The sequence below is a fragment of the Mercenaria mercenaria genome, chromosome 14 (assembly GCF_021730395.1).
Source record: "Mercenaria mercenaria strain notata chromosome 14, MADL_Memer_1, whole genome shotgun sequence".
Classification (NCBI taxonomy): Eukaryota; Metazoa; Mollusca; class Bivalvia; order Venerida; family Veneridae; genus Mercenaria; species Mercenaria mercenaria.
In genome coordinates this window covers 30,448,630-30,476,038 of record NC_069374.1, presented here as the reverse complement: position 1 = coordinate 30,476,038, position 27,409 = coordinate 30,448,630, and the positions used below count along the sequence as shown (strand labels likewise).

The window sequence follows — 27,409 nt, the reverse complement described above, 5'->3', positions numbered from 1 at the left end:
GCAGCAATTAGTTAGTTATTACTTAAAACAGCAACTTCAATGACAAAGAGCCCTGTCCTTGAAACATTTGTATTACACATACTTGAAATATGTGATACAGTGCAATTTTAGGGCAAACACTCTTTCGACTGATAAAATGAAAGAAAATAAGACATTTTCAAATGATAGGAACAAGTTTTACGCCTGTTTTGTGAGTGGATCTAGACGAGCATGCTTGCGAACGGACGAAAAGTAAGAATAAAAGTAGTAAGGATCTCTCTGCCGCCCCACTTTTTTGACGATTGTTCTCTTTGACCCCACTTTACTGACTCATTTCATAATGAGTAAATAATTAAATCTATTATGCCTGTATCAGTGCTATACACTGGGCACGTTAAAGAACCAGGCTGTCTATTCGCAACGAGCTAGGCTAAGTTAGCCGGACAAGCCTGTATCTGATTTCTGATCTCTCTATCGTGGGGGCTTTGTCTCACTCTGTCCCTCTGGTCAGATCTCTCTGTGTCTGTACTAGTAGAGGATGCTTGTGTGGCTGCATTTGAACTATGTAAAGCGCCTTTGAACGTGAAATTGATCATGAAAAGGGCGCTATATAAATCTGGTATAATAATAATAATATATAGAATGACATCACTGATTCATTTATAGAATGACATCGGTTTAGTTAGAAGTTTCTGCGTGTTTATCAATTGGCTTATCTTATAACGGACCAAACAGAAAGGGCTATGGTCTATAAAAGGCTCTGTAACTTTGGCTTTCCGTCATTAGAGTTTTAACACTCCAATTAAAATATGTCTACCTTTAGATGTAAATTCGCTTTGGGAAATGATCGTTACGCGCAAGTGAGCGAATGGAATGGATATCTTAGAGTAGATATTAGGGAGTGGAAAGATGGTAAGCAAACGAAAAAGCGCTTCAGTTTAACGTTGATGCGATGGAAGAACTTAATAGATCAACTCAGTCATGCAGACAACGCCTTACGAGACAAACAGTCCTACTGAAGTCACCTAGGAGGAAAGTATACTGTAATACCACCCAAAGCAGCATTTGTTTGGACATACGACAATACTGGAAACATGAAAATGAAGTGGTACTCACGAGAAAGGGTATTTGTTTAAGACCAAAAGAGTATGCTTACTTAAAAGAATTGGTGCCAGAGCTCGGAAGGGTCCTTCCCAAATTGGATTCAGTCCTGTCATGATTCTTACAGAGCGATCACAACAACCAGTTAGGAGAGTTAAAGTGTCCAGAATGCAACCCCAATGACTTTGAAAACTGGTAGAGCCACACTGACAATAGTTTTATAAATAACATTGGCAGTATTTCTACAAATAGATTGATAACGTTATTCTAAAAATAAACACCAATCAGAAATCAAGACGAATGTATATTATGAAGTTGTTATAAGACAGTTATCATTAGCAAGATGAACGGCATCGACTGCGGATTCTTCAATCAAAATATGGAATATTACGAAAACCGACTTAAAACGTTTGAAACCTATCCGAAACAGATGCTACCCGATAAATATAAGCTGGCAAGTGCGGGGCTGTTTTAGTGGGAAAGCGGACGTGTGCGAATGTTTTCGATGTCAAGTGAAGTTAAGCGCTTTGGGAAGAACGGACTGTGCCTTGAGAGAACAATATAAGTGGTCTCCAAACATCGAATATATCACAATAGTGGGCGCCCCTCAACAGAAACAACAGGATGTGTGATTAGTAACCCATTAGGCGGTTTTGGAACAAAAAAAACGAGGCCATTTGCTGGGTTTGGAGCATTTAGTTGAACAACTACAGGGCCATTCTTTTATAAATAGTAGAAGCTGTACAAGCAACACAACAAACTAATGAAATTAAATATGCTTGCATTTGTATATAATGACTGTGACTTTGTTAGAAGATTAGTTTGGACACTATCAGTTTAGACGGGAATATCGTGAAGCTTCAGAACATTTACTCGACATTCTAGAACAATGTTTAGAAGACACTGCTGTATTGTAATATGTTTTCATAACGTTGTAAGAACACGTTTTGATATATGTTGTTAATTAATTGACTAACTGGAAGCAGTTTTTGTATTCTTTTTATTTCGACTCTACTATCTCCGTTCTTTTTATTTCGACCCTAATAACCTAGTTGTTCGGGTGTTGAGAAAGTGTACCAGTATGTCAAGTCCGAGGGTAATTTTAACTTCCGCAGAATAAGGAAATGGCTCAAAAGCCAAGCGTCTTATTCCCTGACTCAATGGTTCAGACGTAAATTTCCTCGATCTCGTGTAATTGTCCAAGGGGTAGTCAATGGGATTTTGATCTAATGGATATGATTGACTTAGCCAAACAAAATGACGGCTACAAATATGTATTGGTGTCCATAGACATTTTCTCCCGTTTTGCTCAAAAGTAAAGAAGGAATTGAAGTAGTAAGCGCATTAAAGCGAATACTATCAGGCCCACAAAACCAAATACGGTGAGAACCGACAGGGGTTTGGAGATAAGAAGCAATGAGGGCAATAAGTATCTTCAACTTGAGGGAATTCATCATGTCTATGCCCTAAACACTGAGACAAAGGCTAAGTACACTGAATCAGTAATCGAAAATCTGAAACACAGACTGTTCAGGTAAATGTTGCATAAGAGAACACAACGGTATAATTATGTCCTTGAAAAAAATATTAAAAGGATATAACATTACGATTCATAGGAGCCTAGGAAAGAGACCCGTATATATAACTATATAGAACGAAGGAAAAAGTAGACTTCAGCAATATTTACTGAGGTCCAAATGGAATCCAACCAAACACGTCAAGAAAGAATACGAGTAAAAATATATATCAAACAGCCCATGTGAAAAGTTTGTTTGATAGGGAATACTCTCAAAAGTTGACGAGCGAAATATTTACCATTAAAACGCCTTTCAGAAGAGAAGGTATGCCTGTGTATACTCTCGTTGACTTGGATAATGACGATCATTTTATGAACATGATTTACAAGCGGTCAATGTGGACGAGACCACAGAGTACCATATTGAAAAAAAATACTATAGAAAAGGATTCGAAACAAACAAAGAGAAGTCCTTGTAAGGTGGTCACGTTGGCCAAAGATATACAATAGTTGGATTCCCCAAAAAGACGTGACGCATTACTCCTAGAACACGTCATATGACTTGCATTTATATGACAGATATGACCCTATTTATCTTCATTTATGATTGAGCTATTGGTGAGTCCACAATATGATTATCACCAACGTTGTATACAGTGCCAATTTGGACTGTGCTATTGACTTGAGGCGCTTATGTTATCGTATATCAAACGCTCGTTACGATCCTATAACATTTTACCGAATTATCTGGCAACACAAGACCATAGGAGGAAATTGCTTAGTATTCTCCAACGGTGCTATCAACTGCAATGGAAAAGCCACCAGTATTTAGGAGGGACGTCAAAGACTACGACGTTATGCCATACGTTTATAGAGCATCGGATATCCAGTATGTCTGAAAGATATCAAATGCCTAACCGTGTCCTTCAGTCACACCTTAAATACCGGGTTAATTAGCTACTCGCCGTAACTGGAACTGTATAGACCGCTCGACATGATATGCTTGGCTGACCTAAGCGACTGTCTGTTAACCTGCTTCTTGGCTGCTTCAGTTGGCTCTCTATTTGGGCCCCAACAGTTAAAGTTTCTATTTAAAATTACTTTTGGTAAAACACTTAACATTAAAAACACCAAAAACGAGTACTAACACCACAAAAGAGTACTAAACGTTTCTAATGTAGTTTATTTACTAAACCATTAACAGGTTCTGATGTAGATTTCTAAATAAAAGAAAAGCATTGCATAAAAATATTCTGAACTTTTTGTAAACAAGAACGGTCGTGACGCGCTTAGATTATAATAAACTTTCCCAAGTTAAAGTTTTATTTATGCACAATCTTATTTTCTAAAACCTTTGAATTGCCAAAGTTAAACAAATAAAAATGTTGCACACCTTTAGAATTTCGTTATTACGGTGCCCCTAAAGTGACATGTTACACACTTTTTTCCACTTAGGTAATGTGAGACTTTTTATATTTCGTTTAAACGAAATCATTTCGTTAAAACGAAATAACTGTTTCGTTTAAACGAAATCATTTCGTTTCAACGAAATAACTATTTCGTTTAAACGAAATCATTTCGTTTGAACGAAATAACTATTTCGTTTAAACGAAATAAAATTTCGTTTAAACGAAATCATTTCGTTTAAACGAAATAACTAATTCGTTTAAACGAAATCATTTCGATTTAACGAAATAACATTTCGTATAAACGAAATAACATTTCGTATAAACGAAGTGATTTCGTTTAAACGAATGAGTTATTTCGTTTAAACGAAATGATTTCGTTTAAACGAAATAGTTATTTCGTTCAAACGAAATGATTTCGTTTAAACTTATTTCGTTTAAACAAAATGATTTCGTTTAAACGAAATAGTTATTTCGTTTTAATGAAATGATTTCATTTAAACGAAAAAGTTGTTTCGTTAAAACGAAATGATTTCGTTTAAACGAAATAGTTATTCCGTTTAAACGAAATCATTCCGTTTAAACGAAATAAAAAAAGTCTCATATTACCTAAGTGGAAAAAAGTGTGTAACATGTCACTTTAGGGGCACCGTACGTTATCATGCAAAAATTTCGTAAAATTTGAATAGCAGTCAAAACGGCGTGCGTGTGAATTTTGAAGTTTGAGATCACGACTGAAAACATGGGAGCCTCTTTATACTCCCACAGAAGGAGCCCATAACCCAGAGCGTGGAACTGTGGAAAATGAACACTCCACAGAAATTTTATGGGATCGTCTACAACGCTACAGTGTGGAACTGTGGAAAGAACACCCACTGTAAAAAGTTGTGTTTCGTGGGAACGGCAAAAATGCCTTAAAAATAGAAAAATACATAAAAACATCTGCATAATCATACAGAGCGTATAACAAACTTCCCTCGAAATATCATAGCAAAACAACATGAATAAAGCAGTTTAAAACAAATCGAAGGCCGTTCCACAAGCTTCACCGTTGCGTAACGTTTGCTCACCGTGAAAATCAATATGACGTACATGTAGGACAAGTGCACTGTGATAAGAACATCAAAATAACAATGTTTTACTTTAAATCTCGAGGAATTACTCATCAGGAATACTAAATCAAAGATGCTGTATCGTATACTTTCGCGCCTTTCCTTTTGCTGTTCATACGAAATGAACGTCAAAAGTTTCAATGGAAAAGAATAGGGCGAATGTAAATATTCTGCATTTAACACTAGGAAAGTAAAATGAAGGATCAAGGAATTGTTAACATAAGTCGTGGAAACTGATTACATTCACAAAATTTGACAGAGTTCTGACATGAAAAAACGGCTTCAAAAGTGAGGGACGGATCGAAAAGCTGGCAAAATATAAATAGGTAATCTTGCATTGATGTCTTGTAAATATAATCTTAGACTAGAAAAAATAAGCCATTTCCTTCTTAAATCACAACAAAAAGACATCTAGATATTGAATGCATGTTAAATATTTTTTGTTGCCTCTACTCCTTACAAAAACGTGCAGTCTTTAAGGAGGAACATACTAAAACTTTTTTTTCAGAGCCCACGATATTGACTGGTACCAACAAAAACTGGAAGATATTTCTGATTTAGATCTGTGTATATTTTTACGTTTAATGCATCAGTGACATTTCCATGACGTCGCAAACATGACCATTTTGCGCACTTTTGACGTCAGATATACGCGGACAAAATCTGCCTTGAAATCATTGTACCCGCAATAATTTTTAACGTAAATCCATGAATTATACATGAAATAAAAGCTGACATGAATCTCCAGAAGATGATTTAATCGGAATTGCTCTACGTTTTCGCTTAATAAAATCACAAAAAACGAGTTTTCTTTTTACTTAAATTTTCCACAAAAAATAGATTCGCTCAGCATTAAAAAAATATCCATCCGTAATTTTTTTACCAAAATTGAATATGTTTTACAAATACGTCCCGTAAATATATAGTAAAAAACAGAAAGTTTTATTGTGCCGTTTTGTGTCTATAAGAACTTTTTAAGCATCACTTCAGTAACAATTTTCGACGCTGATGTGAATATATGGCCCTTAATTAAGGTATGATGCGCCTAATTTGAAGTTATTGGGTTTCGTTTCGAAATTTTGATTAGTATAAAACTCAGCATATTCCTCATAGACTGTATATTTTATTTTTTTATTTTTCTCTGCAAACCTTCAAAAACGGCCATTGACGTCCATTTTTGATGAACCGCGATTTCACGTCCATCAGACGATTTTTGTAAATCGTTCTGTTCATTCTACAAAAATCGATTTACTTGCTACTCATCATATTTTCATTTAAAATGTCTTTGAAATTTATGGAGATCATTAAACGTAAAGGTCGATATTAACGTTAGAGTGACGTCAGAGCGACAATATGACGTTGAGTTTCGAATGAAAAATGCTTTAATCTTGTCTCATGTAAAATCCAAACGATTGAGAAAAAACTAACATGATGATAAAAATTTTATTTTCTATTGATTTTATGGAATAAAATTATCGGGTCACCGAATTCATTTTCGCGTAAAATTACATTACGCTACCCCTACCGCCAAATCACAACATAGCGCAATTGAGTATTTTTTTCAGTATCTTCTCTTTTCTTTTATAAATCTACTATTTTAATTATTTAATACAATTAAATCAAAATACTCTTTAAAACTCTGCTAACTTCGGCGAAACCATTTCAGTGTAGAACTCAGATTTTAATGTCTGGATTATATTCAATTTAAAGACGCTCGCTACAGTTTCGTTTCTTTTTCTCAGTAATAGATTTTGATGAAATGTTTTGTATTAAAATATCATGTTAAGATGTATTGAAAAATGAAATAAAAATACTAGGTCATCAGCTTTGTTTCAATTTAATTGGCCCCTAGATATGGTGCTATTTTAAACATTTTTCAAATTTTCTGTAATCCTAAAATATCTTTCAGTAAAGTACAATAATCAGCATAAATTTGATTATCTAAACATTTTTATAACGGAAAACAATATATCTATTTGAAACATGCTCAGAGAATTCAAACGAACATGATTTTGTAAAGAAAGGAATACTTGTTCAGCAGACCCAAGGGCTATTTTTGCATATTTTTGTCAGTTTTAAGTTGGTACTTCTGCTATTTAATCGAGTTTCACATAATAGAATTTAATCAAACTCTGCACATGCCTTTGGTTATGTCTACCTAATCTAAAACAGAAAGAAAACTGATAGGTCACCATATTAGATTTCGCTTAAATCAAATTACAACGAGGTGGGGTTTGGCGGGCATTTATACAACGCAGGTTGGTACGAAATACTCTTTCAGTGTTTGAGCAATTGACTTGGAAATATATATATATAAAATTATCAAACGGCAGATTTCTTAATAAACGGATTTTAAGGTGTTTCTGAAGCATTTTGATGGCATAGAACGATGAAAGTTTCCGCCCATTTTTTTAACAAAACCTGTAGTTTACGAATGTACGGTACGGGTACGGTACGGGATTAGAAACAGCTGTGACTCAATGCAGAGTTTGAGCGCTGGTATAAATAACAGACTCCAGTATATGTCGGATTGAAGCAGTTTGAACTAAAAGTACTTTAAATGTATATATTTTGTAACCATGGTGATACTTGCCCTAACCTTAAGTCAGTATATTATACATTTTGTACATTAAATGCATGCGAACATACAATAATTTGCAAAACGCGACATTAGATAATCACTTTCGGGCATGCGCAGAAGACCGCACCAAGTCTGCAGTGAGCTACATCGAAACCAAATTGGCACGGGGTAAATATCGACCCGTCCGGAAAAACTGTAGCGAGTGCCTTTAAGAAAATGCGACAAAATCGATACTGCATTACCGTTGCCCTGAATTACATTACTCTACCCCTATCCCAGAAAAAAATGCGTAATTCAATAGATTTTCTCATGTCTTGTGATAAGACAAACACATTTTGAGTTTTAACAACTGTGCAATGATTTCATCCAACATTAAGATTGAAATGATTTACTCAGCAAGTTAATGGTAATACATGGACAGTTCGGTATCGACGCACATTTACAGAAATAAATATGAAAACGACAGAATACAATTACCGTTACAGAATTCCATCACAGGCCGCTATTTCCGTGACGTATTATCTGAGCGTAAAACTGGATAAATAAAGAAATGAAATTTTATGCATGTAATAGCATAGATGTAAACAAATAGAATACAACTTTACAAAATCTAAAAAGCCCTTAGATAAATTATATTATCGTGTTTGAATAAACTTTATTAATTTATTTAACTTTACTACAGATTTTACGTTTTGGAACTATTTCTATTGTTTATATTTGTTACACGGAGGCTGTTGCACTGAAAGGATTAATTCACTTAGTAACTTGACTAGAATAGAAATACCATCCTTTGCAAAGAGGATTTAGCTCTCCAGGTATGTGTGTAAAGAAGGTTATCCTTGTATTCATAGACACGTGATAGAAACATATTCCATATGTAGTTCTTTTTCCTAACAGTAGAAACTTTTAAATATTCCACGAACAAAAATGTTTGTTTAGGGTTTAGCGCTGTTTTCTGTGTAACGACGGGGAGGTAACCTAGCCAGTGTTTCTGGATTCTGTATTCTCAACAGGTAACTTCCAACTTCATCACATAAAGCAGAGTTGGAAAACGAATTATTTCGGACACGTGCCTCCTATCAAGTCGTCATGCCCTACCCGGGGATCGAACTCACGATTCATAATTCTGCGCTCCTTCTATTGAGCTCAGCGGGTGGGGTAAAAGAAAGAAAATAGCGGTTGTGACTGAGACTCTCTGTAATTCAACAGCAGTTGAATGTTAAACATGTGTATTCTATGTTGCCATTATCTATATGTGCGACTCAAGAATCGTAACTTTGTACGGAGGACTGGAGGCTCAAACTTGCAACCCCTGCATTCGTATTTACGAGATATTAGGATTTGTACGGGCACGTGTATATGTGTAATGTTTCACTTTTTATTTTGATAAGCGTCTTAGGTGTCAAAATTCAGAATGAAACCGTGAATTTTCAACATTCATTGGAAGTTTATACGGATAAGCATGTACATGTAACCTAGGGATAGTATCTCTTATATCACGTTTCTTGAAATTAAAGAAGTTGTGATTCATTTCAAATAACGCCTGTGGTGTAAAATATCAAAAGAATGAAGAATAAATTCTGACCTTTATAACCGAAATCTGCCGTTTATATAAAATATGAACATTTGCGTAGAGCAGGTAATTTACCGAGCAAGCCCATGGCAACTAATCTTATGGTCATCTTATGGGATGTGCGTGCGTGCATGCGTGCGTGCTTAGGGAGTGTTAGGGATAATAAGAAGAAAAACAAAATTCAAACAACCTTTACTCCCGTGGCGGGGCGGCTAATTCAATGGTAATACGTCTGAAATACAAACTTTAAAATATTTGAACTTGTCTAATATTTAACCATAATATTTTACAATAATTATGTTTGAAGTATTTTACAACGGAAAACTTGTTTATTGGTATTTTGAATAACAAAAAGATGAAAAAATAATCATAATTATTAACAAATATATCTAAAGCGTTGATTTTAAAAAATAACATGATCAGTATTTTACGCAAAGTTAGTTGCATTGGCGTACGTAAAAAAATTCTGCATTGAAACCATTTCGCACCGGTCGCCAGTTTTAAAGTAATAAATACCTCTTTTGAAAAGAAAACCCTCTTCCTCACGAACCAAGAAGATTCGTTTCACGTCTGTAGTGAGCCTGTGATGAATGAGAGTGTAAAATACTAAGATCTGAAAAGAGATATATCAGAAAAACGTAAATATAGCTATGTTGTGATTTGGGGGAAGGGATAGCGTAATGTAATTTTACGCAAAAATGAATTCAGTGACCCCATAATTTTATTCCATAAATCGTTAGAAAATAAAATTTTAATCATCATGTTAGTTTTTTCTCAAATTTTATCGTTTGGGTTTACAAACTTTTTCTTCGAAACTCAACGTCATATATTTCTCTCTGACGTCACCTTGACGTAAATATCGACTTTTACGTTAAAATGGTCTTCATAAATTATGCACCATTTCAAAGACATTTTTAAATGAAAATGTGATGAGTAGAAAGTAAATCGATTTTTGTAGAATGAACAGAACGATTTACAAAAATCGTCTGATGGACGTGAACTCGCGGTTCATCAAAAATGGACGTCAATGGCCGTTTTTGAAGGTTTGCAGAGAAAAAAAGTTACAGAAAAATAAAAAAAGTAAAATACGCAGTCTATGAGGAATATGCTGAATTCTATATTAATCAAAAGTTCGAAACGAAACCCAATAACTTCAAATTAGGCGCATTCCACCTTAATAAAGGGCCATATATTCACATCAGCGTCGAAAAATGTTACTGTAGTTATGCTTAAAAAGTTCTTATAGCCACAAAACGGCACGGTAAAACTTACTGTTTTTTACTATATATTTACGGAACGTATTAGTGTATTAGCAATTAGGAGTGACCTGTCGCTTTTATTTTTAGATTTGGATTTTCCAGACTGTTCCATTTATTAAATAAGGGTTTGAAAGCTATTTGACGTTTTTAAAACTATAAATATATTTCAAAGATTTAACTTTTGCGATTATGAGGCTGTTGGTTCGAATCCAGCACAGGGCAATTTGTTTTATGATTGAATTTGTTTTATTTACATTTTTCATGTTTTTTTTTTTTATTTCATTTTATTTCATCATTTCAATATTTTTTAATTTCATTCGTACAATTTCAGTAAATTCAATCCATTTCAAACACACGCGTCCAATGGAGCATCTTCACACTCACTGGCGGTGTTAGTTTCCTCCGAATCAGTTTCATCAGCTAACTGAATGACCAAATTGTCAAGAGCTATGTCAACCATGTTGAATAATTCACAATCAAGAAGATATTTGAAAAAATACTGTTATATGCGAAAATAGCAAAAGGATACAACTAATGCAATTCAAATACATGTTTAACATTATCATCATTTTAAAATGTATGTTAGCAAAATATAAAATGAAAAAAGAAATATAAAATGAAAAAATGTATGTTGATCTCCGTTGGAATTCGAACTCACAAAAGTTAGATTTTATAGCCGTCACGCTTACTACTACACCACTGCGTCTAATTGTCGAAGAAGGCAGTCATTTAAATATTTATTATAAAAATAAGTTATAAAAAGGTAGGGTACCCCTTTACTGAAGTGGTTTATTCCAGTAACCTTTCAAATCTATTAATAAAAGCGACAGGTCACTCCTAAATGCTAGTAAAACATATTAAATTTTGGTAAAAAAATTACGGATGGATATTTTTGGCTCTCTTCTTATTAAGCGAAAACATAGAGCAATTCCGATTAAATCGTCGTCTGGAGATTCATGTCAGCTTTTATTTCATATATAACTTATGGATTTACGTTAAAAATTATTGCGGGTACAATAATTTCAAGGCAAATTTTGTCCGCGTATATCTGACGTCAAAAGTGCGCTAAGTGGTCATGTTTGCGACGCCATGAAAACGTCACTTATGCATAAAACGTAAAAATATACACAGATCTAAATCAGAAATATCTTCCAGTTTTTGTTGGTACCAGTCAATATCGTGGGCTCTGAAAAAAAGTTATAGTATGGTACCTCCTTAAACTTATTATCCATTTACAAACACTTGAGTCACTTAATTGTTCGTTTCATTAACTTTATGTCCGAAAGAGTAACATAATATAGTAAACTCCTTGATTTTGTAACCTTCCAGGTTCTGTTCTGTTCTGTTTGCTGGTGGTCTATAAATATGACTGCTGCACCCTCATCTCCTTCAATGTGTGGGCATCTAATGACCATCTCCTTGGACCTACCCGTCTGTGTCCGCGTCCGACCACCAGTGTCAAATAAATATGTGAGATTTGCTGTTAATTACTTACAGCGTCTTTTCAACGTCATGTTTAAAAACGATATGTATAAAACCATATGCACTTAGCCGATGTCACTGGTACCGTCCGATGTTTACCATCTCTGCCTCACGAGGTATGGTTAGAATGTCAACATCTACACAGATTCGAATGTCCAGTGTTTATGTTCTCCTTCGTCATGCTACATCTTTGGTCCGGTTTGTCTGTCCTCCAGAATCGAATATGGTGTTTTCGTTATGGGTGTCATACCGCTTCTTTCTACGTTTGATGCTAGCTTTCGCAGTCGTTCTTTTTCATGTTCAATGGGTACACCCACATAGCGCAGTCAAGTTCTTGATATGTTGGTTTGCCTGGATATCCCTCTCCGTATCTAGTCCCTTTCACGTCTGTCTCGACCTTTGCAAGATCACACGGACACAGGTACGTAGAATACATTCGAAATGCAAAGTAGCTTTTCTCATCTTTTCTAGACAACACTGTTGAGTTATCTAGAAACATGTCCGTCTAAAGCCGTTGTACTTTAATTTGGTGTAACCCTTGTACTTGTCTTGGATGGTCAGTGTGTTGACCAGGCAAACTCTTTTCACAAACTCCTAGTCTCTACTCTGAAACAAATACTCGCACAATATTCAAACGGGAACTCCTTTTGTATAACGTGAAGTTAGTTTAGCTGCATACTGGCCAAGAAAATGGCCTAAGTTTCATCTTACAGTTTTGTTATGTAAGTTGATGAAGCTTGACCGCACGATAAGAACTAGGATGAATATCCAACAGGGAAAGCCACGTTCCAAAAACACAGCCTCCCTAAACGCTTACCCCGCACGCGAACGCGCACATGTCACAAACACACCTTATCTTTGACAGCGGCCGAGAGTTTAGAATGCATAACAATCCCTGAAGGATGAAAATTTAACAATATTGATTGAATAAGTCATTTAATGAAATTATAATTACATTTTGGTTATTACTCCAAACCATTGAAAGGTAGTATATCGGCGGCAAAAATGATGAAGCATCAGACACATTTTGCTTCATTTAATAGCTTCTTCTAATATAACATCAATAGAGAAAAACGAAAGAGCATTAGTGACAGGTGCGTTTAATTTATTAACTCTAAAATTCGACTTACTAACTCGAAATTCCGGGTTACTAACTCTTACTCGTGCAATGGCCTTTGGGTTTTAGATGGTTCTTCTGTCAGTTATTTGAGATTTCTTTGACTTGCAGAAGTGAAATCTGTAAATACAATCCTGAGAGGATTCAGTGGCCGATTGGTTCAGGTTGCTGGCTTCAAATTACATACACCTCAATGCTGTGGACTTGAAATGTCATTTTGGGTGTAAAATTCTTTCATGAGAGGAAGCATCCTGTTGGCTTGTGGAAGGTCAGCATTTCTACTCATGTGCCTGTCCATGTCTGAAATTATGCACGAAGGGGCACCTGGGGTCTTTCTCAAACATGAAAAACTGGAAAGTCACATATGTGGGTGTGATGTTCAACTCAGCCTAAAAAACACCATAGATAAATTACTTAATAACTCTGTACTCAGATGATGACTTCTACTGTCAGGAGATCAAAGGCCAAGTTTACCAAATACCTAATAACTGAGGTACCTCAGATAGGCTAGATCATACTGTGAAATCATTATATCCCCACAAACGAAGTTTAAGGTGTATATAGGTGTGAGTTTGTGAGTTAGTAATCGCCATTTCGAGTAACGTAAGTCTAAATTTCGAGTTACTTACGTATGTCGAAATTTTGAGTTACGTAAGTCGGAATTACGGGATAGTAAGTAGAAATTTGGAGTTACGTTACTCCAAGTTTGAAGGTGTTATGTAGGAGTGAGTTTTTGGGTCGGTCGGTCCATTCTAACCCGAAATATGGAGTTACTGTGTCGAAATTTTGAGTTGGTATCTCGAAATTTCGAGTTAAATATCTCGAAATTTCGAGTTAATAAATAAAACGCACCTGGCACTAATGCTTTTCCGTAGTTTTCTAACTGACGTTTTAAACACTTAATTATTATTATATAATGCACGTATATTTCTCAGGATTCGTTTGAACACAAACAACGTATAAACTAAAAGTGTGCTTACGTATGCATGCGCCAATCAATCAACGGAATGACGCAAGAAATAGATGGGGGAATATAAGTCCATTTTAACGATTAGATTAGTCTTGTTACCGGCAGCTATACCATCGGCTCGGCTTTTCTAAAAGGAGGAAGACCGTTATAAAAATGAATTCAAAACTTGTGAGCGTTCTTATGCTATGCAGTCTAATGGCTTTACAAATGTCTTATGTAGATGGTAATTACATTTTGGAATTTATTGTTTGAATAAATGTTACCTTGGAGGATTAAGAATATTTACATTTCGAGGGCTCAACGCGAAACTAGTCTATCTGCTTCTATTTCTATATACACTTAGACTAGTTTCGCTCTGAGCCCTCGATTTGTTTCTTTATCATAACTTTTTTGCGGAAAAATTGTTGTTGGTTTTTCGCGTAGGAAACTGCATAAATCAAAATACAACAGAATTTGCTGTAGGAGATTAACCTTCTTCTACATGGTCATCAGAAGCAATATTTTCACAAGTGACGTAGCCACGAGAAAAATGCCAGTTTTGGTGTTCGCTAATGGAAGATATATTGATCTTGCATGGAAAACATTTTATTTTATTTCATTATATGCAAAGTACAGGAAAAAGATGTGTTGGAAAGGGGTAACGGGTAGATAAAAGAGACGGCTGCTGGGGGAAAGTTTTTATCCTTGCTCAACTTTACCTTTTATCTTTATATATATACTGAAATTATGAATATATAGGTACAAGCTTTATTTCACAGATCTAATTCAATAAATAACTGAAAACATGTTAAATGCGAATTCGGACAGCGCATCTAGTTCTGAAAATATTTGAAGATATTCGCATATCCTGTTAAGTGAGTACTGTCAGATTTGTGCAAAACGCATGTGTCTTTAAAGACCATTTTTGAAAAATTTAGAATATATTCGTGTACATAATTGAAATTTGTCGAAAAGCCGAATTCAGTACAAGTTAAATAACCGAACAAACAATTTTCTTCATTTGTAATATGTCTATAACAGAACTAGTCAAAAGTTGTTGAAAATCTGAAAAAATATTTGTATATCTTTCATACTAATATTTTTATGTGTTTAGGTCTTTGCTACAGCTATGTTTGTAGAAGAAGGTGTTTGTATACAGCACCTCTGTATGAAGAGTATGCATTTAGATACCTGTGGCCGAGAGCTTGTGGACAACAAGCCGTCGAACGCTGGGGCATCAAAGCCTGCTGTAGAACATGGGGCTTATATTAGTGACCACGCCACTTAATCAGTAAGGAAACATACGGTTTTCAACATTTTGGAATATTTCAATTTTTGCAGCAATGTCATTTTAACCACTAAGTCGTGTCAGTTTTGCTCAGTTATTACTGAGAAAAGTGAAGTACCTGGACTCAATGTTGTTATATTTTCTGGTCCTTTAGGATCACGGAGAACATTTTTTACTATATAAATGATAGAATTCCGCCAATTTAAACCGATGTTAGGAGGGGAGGGGGATACGTGGTGTTGCATCTTCCATTATATTTCATGCATAGACTCAGCTCAGTATCGCCACAATATCATTGTTTCAGATACAGAATATATAGAACTATATGTAACACGTATATCTGCGTTATGAAAGCTTCCATTATACTAGATATCAATGAATTACACAAATTTATTTCTTACCTCTTCTTATCTACGCGACTGAACGACACCGGTTGAAAGGAACAAAAAATACTTATATGATTACATGTTGTGTGTTGACAAGTCTGTTTTATCAGTAAATATAAGAAAGTACTTTATTGCATTTTGATGTATAATTTTTAGTATGTGCTATGGCTGGATCTGAGTTTGTCTCGTTTAAGTGCGCGCAGGTTTATAAGTATATTTCATTGTGTCGTTCTGGTTCGTATACCAAGGCCCAAAACGAAATTTTTGCGCTTGTTAAGTAAATTTTAAAGCGTACATGAATGTTTTGTTATGGGGAAAATGCACGTTCTATTTTAAAAGAAGTAGAAACCCGTGGTATTTCTGTTGACCGAGGTCACCATCATACGTTGCAGACGTTAATACAAAAAATAAACGTGTGTTGTCCCCATTGTTGCATGAAAACACATGTATTGATTTTATATGTGAGCCGCGCCATGAGAAAACCAACATAGTGGCTTTGCGACCAGCATGGATCCAGACCAGCTTGCGCATCCGCGCAGTCTGGTCAGAATCCATGCTGTTTGCTAACGGTTTCTCTAATTGCAATAGGCTTTGAAAGTGAACAGCATGGATCCTGACTAGACTGCGCGGATGCGAAGGCTGGTCTGGATCCATGCTTGTCGCAAAGCCACTATGTTGGTTTTCTCATGGCGCGGCTCATGTGATGATTTAAAGATTCCGGTAAGGTTTTTATTTACCACTGCGTTTTTCTTGTCAATATGTTTTAAATACTCACTTCGGTGCGCACATTTCAATAATGTTCTGAAAAACATTAGTTCAATGTTCTTAAAAGATCATTTCTCGTTATTACAAACATAACATTTTCAATATTATAATATATCACATAAAATCCGACAAACAGGAATACAGTTTAAAAATAATTGTTTTACTTGCGAGTTTTTTTAGCACGAACAGTTATTTTCAATACATATTGACCTATTTTTAAGATTTGTATGAATTCTTTGATAAATCTATAGAAAACGTACCGACTGATGCATCGCAAAATCGTTCACATAATTTTTATTAACACACGATCGCACTTGTTAGGCGCGATTCAATACATAAACAGTTATCGGCAAAAACCGACGCTGAATTGAAAGATTGTAAACGAGGCATACGCGAGTAAGGGCATTGGCGATACCGATTGTGGGGTTGGGGTAGATGGCGGATTGGCGGGGGGGGGGGGGGGGGGGGAGACGGCAGTGCATTTGGAGTTGTAAACTGCACATATTATTAAAATTACTTATTTACCGACAGTTTTACATGAATAATTACCACATTTTTGCAATGCCCTCAGTTCCGTTTATCATATTTCCTCTCTAACTCAGTCTTTATAATCCCAAGATAGTTACTTTCTTCCTTGTTTTTTTTTCAGAGTATTTCAAAGCGAGGTGGAAGGCGATCACGTTATTACTTTTTGGCAATCTCACTTAATTTATTCATCTTCGGGGACAAAACTAACAACTGCGACCGGTTCACAGCTGTTAATTGCAATTGCTTTTTGTTATATGTAATGTATGTATAAGATATCTGTCAAAATAAATCCTTATTTTTCGTTGGAAATGTTTGAGTAATTCGTTTATTTTATTTAGTTTTTTTCTGAGTGACAAATGGTTAAGAAATAAAAAGCGAAGGAAAAACGGTTTTGCAGATCTAATTGGAGTTTCAATTTCCTTAAATTTAATACTTAGACGAAAAATGAATCTCATTGTTTGAGGCTTTAACAAATGGGAAGCGTTACATTTTATTTAATTACTAACTCTGTCAAAGTTTATATTTCTTAAGAAACAATAGCATGTGAATTGATTCCATGTCATAAAATCTGCTTTTGGGCTCTCTCACATTTATTAGTTTAAGCACTAGCACGTATGCATCTCTTTCAATTACATCAAAGAAACGACAGTCAAAGGATTATCTCTTTCGGTATGCGAGAATGTCACAAAACCTTTTATCTACCCTAAACCTCTATTTTGTAAATTTCTTTCGAGTTAATTTGCTTTTTAAAAAAGTGCAGCAAACAATAGAGTACGCGTAGCTTTTTGTTGGCTGAGTGTTCAAAGAATATATGGAAATTTTGAAAAACTAAGTTTTATCAAAGTATAAATCGTGTATCTTTAAAGAGATTTGAATGACCCTATGTAATATATTTTTTAACAGTAACGGTATTTGTTTGTTCGTTTGTTTTGGGTTTTACGCCGTTTTCAACAGTATTTCGGTCATGTAACGGCGGGCAATTAACCTAACCAGTGTTCCTGGATTCTGTACAAGTACAAACCTGTTCTCCACAAGTAACTGCCAAATTCCCCACATGAATCAGAGGTGGAGGACTAATGATTTTAGACACATTGTCGTTTATCAAATAGTCACGGAGAACATACGCCCCGCCCAAGGATCGAACTCACGACCCCGCTATCCTTCTCATTGGTTGTATCGAAGAATTTTCGAAGTGCATTTCTACTGTAAGATGAATTTACACTTGGCCCTTTTATAGTAACGAAAGTAAAATTTTGCGCATGTGCACTCTACTTAGGACAGAAAAGCATGGTCGCAAAATGCAAAGTACGTTTATGTTGTATCACATTTCAATCAACTTGGTCATTATGAGTCAGTAGTATAACAAATTATTATGTAGGACAAAGAAAAATACAATACTTTGAAGTAGACATTTAATTTTCTTCACATACCAAAATGTAAAAATGTTTGACTGGGTTATCGATTCATCCCATCCGTTGTAAACACAACCCCTCCACCCACATCTGCAAAGTCCCGAACCGGCTAATATTGACAAAGGCGGACAATGATTTTTCAATTATATCCAAATGGCGATCACTTCATACGGTATACAAGTAGATAATAATAATCTACTGATTTCTATTCAACGAAATAAAAGGAGTGAATGTGTATGTACTTGTGTGTTTCGTGGTGGCGGCGCTGGAATGGGGTGTGGGGGGGGGGGGCGGGGGGGGGGGGGGTGGTCAAATTTTACAGGGGAAATCTTCTGCCCATAATCTCTAATTTGGTTCAAGTTTATTGTTTTAATTACGCTATTAATTGAATGTTGTTGATTTTTGTGGACGGTATATTTTTTTCGAGTTTAACAGTTATATTAAGGATGAAAATGTTCCAGCAAATAAAGATGACATGCAGATATATTAGGTTTTTTCCCCTTAAGAAAATATATAGCAACAATAATTCTGACGTTGATACGATGCAGACCTTACGAACTAAGCTTTTATTTTAGATATGAACATTATTTCAAATGGCAATTTCCATAAAATTCACAAAGGATTTTATAGATTTTATTTACAAATTTATATATCGTGTTTTATGTTTAGTCCTGCCATGAAATATATTTGTCTGAGTGCGTTCTATAAGACATTTGCGAATTAAAACGAAGTCGACTGAGGACGCCTAAGACGGTCGATAATTTAAGTAGACCATCTCAATCGGTAGGAACAAACATGCACATAATGGTGATAACGTATGGCTTATTATGCAAACATTTTTCGGGATTGGACATAGACTATGTTTTTGTTTGTCCTTCTGTCCAAGACGTTGTATTATACATGTCTCCAAATGTATTAAACCTGCATTCATTACACTTAACTAAATTGTTCATCAGCATTAGAAGCCATGCATCTGAGACAAAGTGGTCCAAGTGATCAAGAGTGATCGCCGTGTATCCTTCGTCTGTCGTCGTGGTTTGACGTAAACAATTTTTTTCTACTATTGACAAAAAGAAATGTTCTGTCAAAGTTTTATGTAGAATATATGAAATCCAGAAAGTTAAGATTAAATAAAATTTTATTTCACTGACGTATCTGTTGACACCAGATGACCAAAATTTCAAACTTTACCTAGATTTGATCTAAACAAATGTTTCATTGAGAAAAATATACAATACAGTGGGCAAAAACTCTTTAGACCGATAAAATGAAAGAAATATGACATTTGCAATATATAAAAAACAAGTTTTACATCTGTTTTGTGAGTGGATGTAGACGAGCATGTCAGTCATTAATCAAGACATGCGCATACGCATTGAAATTTTAACATCCGGTTTAACAACAAGGCAATTAATCAACGGTATTGTAATTCGGTCTATTCAGGTTTTACCTCCCATAATATTCAAGAATTTTCATTGGATGAAACGTGGTGACCCCCTATATTTCCTTGAAGAGTCTGTAGAATTTCATGTCGTCACGTCTAGGATAACAATGAATGGTCGAAAAATAACGGGCTTTCTTAGTAACACTTCATGGAAATATGTCGGGTCAGTATGATAAATATGAGGTTTCGGGTAACGCCTCGCCCCAATGTATCATACTGACCTCACATATATTTCCATTAAGAGTCATTAACAAAGCCATTAATTAATAATAGTTACTCTCTTTGCCAATTTTCGCAGAGCCCCATAAGCAAATGCTTTAGAAATTCTTTTGAAACTTAACCAACTGACCAAATTTTACAACAACAAAGTTTTAGGGAAAATTTTCTTCACAACAAAGTCCATATATGGCTTAATACACAAAATGGCAGAATACGTCATTTACCAAGATAATGCCACTGATTACAATTGCATCAGGTTTATTAATAACGGATTTGACACATGTTTAATCCATAAACCAAAATCATTTTACCCCAAACACACACACAAAATCTTGTTAATGTCCACAATGTTTAACTTTATGTTAACCTGACAATAAAACAATGCTCACGTTCATCTCACGTTAGCTGTTCAGAGTTTTAATTTGTTTGTTTGTTCTGGGTTTAACGCCGTTTTTTGACAGTATTTCACACAGGTGCCCGTCCAGTCTTGGTGCCCATATAGGTGCCGCCCCTCAAAGAAAAACAATGTTAAAAACCACTGTTTTAATCCTAAAACGAAAAAAATGTTGAAAAAAATGTTTTTCCTATATACTCTTATATGGAAAAGGTGCTTGTGTTGCCGCAACATTATGGAGGTTTACTAGGACACACTGTGGAACAACCAAAATGTCCAGTTCAGTAACAGTTGAGACTACCTTGCTGCAATTTACACATCATGCATTTATCTTGTTCTGCCTAGTAAACAACCTTAAATAACTTACATTTAAATTCAAACAAGCCAAATTGTCTAGACACTTGCAAAATAACAGTGACGATCGGTCATTTTGTTTCAAAACAAAAGTAGAAAACCTATTCCGTTTGTTGGCGTCTTAGAATTTAAATGTCAGTTATTTAAGGTTGTATACTAGGTAGAATAGGATTGTTTACTGTTTTCTAAATGTCCGATGTGTAAATGGCAGCTGGGTAGCCTGCTTTGGTATTGCATTGGACATTTTGGTTGTTCCACAGCGTGTCCTAGTAAACCTCCACAGCGTTACGTCAACACAAGCACCTTTATATAGGGAAAAAATCAATTTTTTATTTCGTTTTAGGCTTAAAACAGTGTTTTTAAATTTTGTTTTGGAGGGGGCGGCATCCATATGGACACCAAAACTGAACGGGCACCTGTGGTATTTCAGTCATATAACGGCGGGCAGTTAACCTAAACAGTATTCCTGATTCTGTACCAGTATTGTACTATTTAGTTGACCTGTCAAAACATGTTTCTGGCTTTCATCTTAATCCTATATAGGCGTGAACAGAATATAATGAAAGACCGAACATGTTTTGACAGGTCAAAAAATTGTACAATACAAACCTGCTCTCCGTTAGTAACTTCCCCACATGAATTATCAGAGGTGGAGGACGAATGATTTCAGACACAATGTATTTTATCAAATCGTCACGAAGAACATACGCCCCGCCCGGGGATTGAACTCGCGACCCCGCGATCCGTATACCAACGCTCTCCCTACTGAGCTAAGCGGGTGGGCTCCCAGTTTTAATGATTGAACGTCGAAACGTAACTGGAGTACAATTGATACTCATATGAAAATATTCATGCATAAAAGAAATCTGATGCGAAATTTATAATTAACAATAATGTTTATTCTGCACACATATTATACGCAAAAAATGAAATGAATAATGATAATATATGATCATTTATTTAGTGCTATCATTCCAAACGATTTAATTTCTTCGAAATTAAAATTCCTTGTCAATAGTCAATATGTCATATATCTTCTTCGTTGAAATGTCAGTTGCCCCGTTTTGTACTACTGTTCAAACTAGATCTGTTGCTATGTTCTTATTTTGAACAGTATTTACTTTCACGTCAGAAAGTTGAAATACGTTATGTACAGACAATCATAAAGTATATAAACTCATAGGACGAATAAATGAAAGAACAATGTCTGTTTGACAAGAATCTTGTTTTTTCCTTTTGATTTAGATAACTTTCTCCACTAAGCATTATTCCTATATGTTTCATCGATATGGCCCCATTTGGATATAAATCAAAATTCAAATGACTTAAACCTGGAATCTTTTTTGACTTGATGCGATATAGTAAAGCTGGTTCTAAGCTTACCAATTGCTAACTGCACAGACAGCAAGGCACAATTGTCTAGATTATAATCGACAGTTTGGTATTTATCGATGCTTTCAATCACATACACTAGGCATAGGAAATAGAAATCAGTATAATTGCACCATTGTTCTGGGAGTTGGATCAACTCAGTGACTGAACGAGAGATGCGCCTTTACTCTTTTATTTTCTAGTTATGGCGATTCTCTGCAAATACAAAATACAAACAACATTCATACAACGTTCACCAAATATACATATACTCGTATAAACAACAGATACACTTTAAACATATTTCTTATCAACGAAGTTTGCACTTAGTCTATCAAATCATGCAGAAATTAAACTTAAAGCCTATATATTCATTCTATGTTATTTAACAAATTCGATATCATAATTTTGGGTTCAATAAATTAACAGTATTTAGTTACCGAATTTGGTCTCTTACTAATCAAGTCTCATCAGAATTGTTATTTCAGGGATTACTTCATGGTAAATCAGTCAACAAGACTCAAAAGTAGTACAATTATTTTGTCACGGATAATGGTCAATCTGACTAAAGTACTTGATCTTCTAAACGAAGATCTGAGAATGACCCATTTTCTGTATATTTTGGATTTCCAATATTGCTATTTTTGTCTTCGAAAATCTATTTTTATTTGAACCAATCAGACGAATATCTAAGAGTAGGAAAAATGTTTAGGCAGGCCAGGGCTCGAAACCAGGACATCTCGCTTACAGAGCAAGTGCCCTACCGACTGAACTAACCGGCTATCTGACATCTTACGACATAAGAATTGAAGATATCAAAAACCAAGGCTAAATATAGAGTTTTAAGCTTGCAGAATGTTGTAAGTAAGCATTTTGATTGGCTAGCGGAAGGGTCGTCAGAACGAGGCTATCAATAGCTCGTCTTCAGATCATAAAGCATAGCGTAATAGGAGATGTACGTCAGTCAGACTGGGATAATGGGGCCTCTACCCGATTCCCCTTTTCTCAATAATAACATAAACATGTTATCGTTACAAATACCGTGCGCGAGTTGTACAGTTGTCGTGGTTACTACCTGTCAAGATTTAACCGTTATTTCTCATGTTTGAAATAATTTACATTTGATAGTGATAACGCTTTCACACGCCGGGAATCTGTCATTGCGGATTATTTTCATGAAAATATAATCATAAATATGGCTTCTAGATTGTTAACAAGCTTTACATTTGATTTGACCTGCTGAACTAGTTTTGGCCCCACTTGGCCCTAATTGGAACTTGGCCTTTAGATCATTAACTTTAAAGTTCTGACTAAGTTTCATTAAGATAAAAGAGTTAACTAGTTTTTCCTTTGATTTGACCTGGTGACCTAGTTTTGACCCCATATGACCCAGATTCGAACTTGACCTAAAGATCATCAGGATTAAAATTCTGACTAAGATTCATGAAGACAATAATAAATATGACCTTTACAGTGTTTACAGCTTTTTCATTTCATGTTTTCACCTGTTGACCTAGTTTTTGATCCCACATGATCCAGATTCGAACTTTACCTAGAGGACATCAAGACAAACATTCGGATTAAATTTCATAAAGATATTGCCATGAATGTGGCCTCTAGGGTGTGAACAAGCTTTTCCTTTGATTTTTACCTGATGACCTAGTTTTTGACCTCAGATGACCCAATATCAAACTCATCCAAAATTTTATTGAAGTAACATTCTGACAAATTCTTCATTAAGATTGGGCCAAAATTGTGACCACCTGTAGAGTGTACACAAGCTTTTCCTTTGATTTGACCTGATGGTCTATTTTTTGACCCCTCTGACCCAGATTCTAATTTGGCCTAAAATCTTAAAGATTAACATTCTGACCAAGTTTCATTAAGATACAGTCATAAATGTGGCCTCTAGAATGTTAACTAGATTTTCCTTTGATTTCACCTGGTGACATAGATTTAGACCTAACATGACCCAGATTTAAACTTGACCTAAGGATCATCAAGCTTAACTTTCTGACCAAGATTCATGAAGATACATCATAAATTTGGCCTCTAGAGTGTTTATAAGATTTTCCTTTTATGTTAAACCTGGTAACCAAGTTTTTGATTCCACTTGACCCAGATTTGACCTTAGCCTAAAGATCATCAATATTAACATTCTGACCAAGTTTCATAGAGATATTGTCATGATTATAGCCTCTCGAGAGTTAACAAACTTTTCCTTTCATTTTATCTTGTGACCTAGTTTTTGACCCCACCTGACCCAGATTTGAACGTCACCTATAGATTTTCAAGATTGATATTCTGACAAAGTTTAATTACGATATGGACATAGATATGGCCTCTAGAGTGTTAACTAGCTTTTCCTTAGATTTGACATTTGACCCATCTGACCCAGATTTGAACTCGACCTAAATATCATCAAAATTAATATTCTGAAAAATGTTTCGTTAATATATTATGGTCACAAAAGTGACCATCAGAGTGTTAACAAGCTTTTCCTTTAATTTGAACTGGTGACCTGTTTTTGAACCCAGATGACCCAAAATCGAACTCGTCCAAGATTTTATTTAGGGTTATATTCTGACCAAGTGTCATTAAGATTGGGCCAAACTGTGATCTCTAGACTGTTAACAAGCTTTTCCTTTGATTTGACCTGGTGACCCAGGTTTTAAGCCCAGATGACCCAATATCGAACTCGTCTAAGATTCTTCGTGCTCAGGTGACCTAATAAACCCTCGTTTTTCCTCTAATGACACTTTTTCTTGTAAAATGGGGACTTATTTCATTCGCAGAGTTCTTTTCTCAGTAAAATGCGAAAAGTTTAAAGTTAAATTTCGTGTGTTTATGGCAAATACAAAGACAAAACCAAAATAGAGCTGTTTACTGTGCGACGCTGTCAAGAAAGCGATCCACAAAGGGTTAGTGGATTAAATTTGGCGCCGTTTCACTACAAATCATCCCATTTACTGCTCATATTTTCAAAGCTTATTATTTCAATGGATTGAAATTCTAGAAAATATAGTCTTGTGTGCGATACATCGTCTCATGATGGTAAACATTTGTGCCAAGATATTTCAGAATCCCTGAATGCATAAAAATGTTATGGCACGGACACGAAAAACACACCCTGTTTCACCTTTAAGTGTCACTTTAAAAAGAAAAGAAAATAAATAAGACGGACATTGAAGTAATTGCACGACCAAATTTATGAGGACACATATACAAACAGACCGAACAGACAGACCGCATGGTGATTCCTATATATCACCCTACTTCGAGCTTTGTTTGCGGGTTATCATTATGAAGAAATACTACAGGAGCTTAGGAAATGCCGATAATTTATACATAAGTCCGTCGCAAACAGGCATACAGTCTTTTTCCGAAAGTCGCAAACAGTTGCACAATACTGAAGCAAGCATGCTTACAGTCAAGTAATCACACCGAATCTTTTTCCATTGACTTTTTTTTAACAAATTGGAGATTTTAGCAATGATTTTATTTTATTTTACCAAACTAGTATTGTTTCTTTATCCATGAAACAGTGGAATTGACATGTAGGTCATTCAAGCAAGAAAATATGTACTTTTGACGCCGACAATGTACAATTTATGGACAAAATCAGTGATCAAACGAGTTTTCTGCTATAATTCTACCTGTAAATCAGACTAAACCATTATATAAAGAAACAAATCATGTTCAGCTTCAAATAAAATATAAATATACATACCTTCAAAGCAAATCATTCACTTTTAAATACTGTTTTTCAACTTTTAGCTGTCAGTTCATTGTTTTGATCACTCGCAAGAGGAAGAGGGGGAGTACAGTCGTTTATAGGGTGTGGTATAGAATGCATAACAATCTCTGAAGGATGAAAATATAACAGTATTGACTGAAAAAGTCATTTAATGAAATTATAATTAAATTTTGGTTGTTACTCAAAACCATTGAAAGGTAGTACATCGGCGGCGAAAATGATGAAGCATCAGACACATTTTGCTGCATTTAACATGAATAACATAAATAGAGACAAAAATGGTTTTCTACGGAAGAGCATTAGTGCCAAGTGAGTGCGTTTAATTTATTAATTCGAAATTTGGACTTATTAACTCGCAATTTCGAGTTACTATCTTGAAATTTCTACATACGTTTATCGAAAATTCGACTTACTTAGTTGAAATTAAGGGTTACTAACCCTTACGCTTACAATGGCTATTGGGTTTAAGGTGATTCTTCTGTCAGTTATTTGAGATTTCTTTGACTTGCAGAAGTGAAATATGTAAATAAAATACTGAGAGGATTCTGTGGTCGATTGTCTCAGGTTGCTGGCTTCAAATTGCATACACCTCACTGCTGCGGACTTGAAAATGACATTTTCGTGCGTAGAATTCTTTCATGTGAGATAGCATCCTGTTGGGTTGTGGAAGTTCAGCATTTCTACCCATGTGCCTGTCCATGTCTGAAATTATGAACGAAGGGACACCTGGGCCATTCTCAAACATGAATATTTGGAAGTCACCAATGACATATAAATGTGTGAGTGTGATATTCATCTCAGCCTAAAAACATCGTAGATAAATTATTTGATAATTCTGTGTTTAGCAGATGACTTCCACTGTCATGAGGTCAAAGGTCAACTTCACCACATACTTAATAACTGGGGTACCTCAGATAGGCTAGATCATACTTTGAAATCATTATATCCCCTCAAACCTTGGGGTGTATACAGAAGTGTGTTTGTGGATTGGTCGGTCCATTCTAACCCGAAATTTCGAGTAAGTAAGTCGAAATTTCGAGGAACGTAACTCCAAATTTTGAGTTACTTACGTAAGTCGAAATTTTGAGTTACGTTAGTCGAAATTATGGGATAGTAAGTAGAAAGTTCGACTTACGTAACTCCAAGTTTGGGGTGTATATAGGAGTAAGTTTGTTGGTTTGTCGGTCCATTCCAACCCGAAATTTAGAGTTACTAAGTCGAAATTTCGAGTAAGTATTCCGCAATTTCGAATTAATAAATGAAACGCACCTGGCACTAATGCTTTTCCGTAGTGTTCTGACTGAAGTTTTAAACACTTTATTATATATTGTACTTATATTTCTCAGGATTTGTTTGTATACAAACAACGTTTAAACAAAAAGTTTGTTTACGTATGCGTTTGCCAATCAATCAACG

At 35.2% G+C, this 27,409-nt stretch overlaps 1 long non-coding RNA gene across 1 annotated transcript; it reads left to right on the top strand.

The window, feature by feature from the left end:
• The first annotated feature begins 14,194 nt into the window (after positions 1 to 14,194).
• On the top strand, positions 14,195 to 17,355 carry LOC123527154 (uncharacterized). The gene is made up of 3 exons (XR_006681646.2): positions 14,195 to 14,319; positions 15,190 to 15,366; positions 17,164 to 17,355. It is a non-coding gene; the product is annotated as an uncharacterized LOC123527154 (long non-coding RNA).
• The last annotated feature ends 10,054 nt before the right edge of the window (positions 17,356 to 27,409 follow it).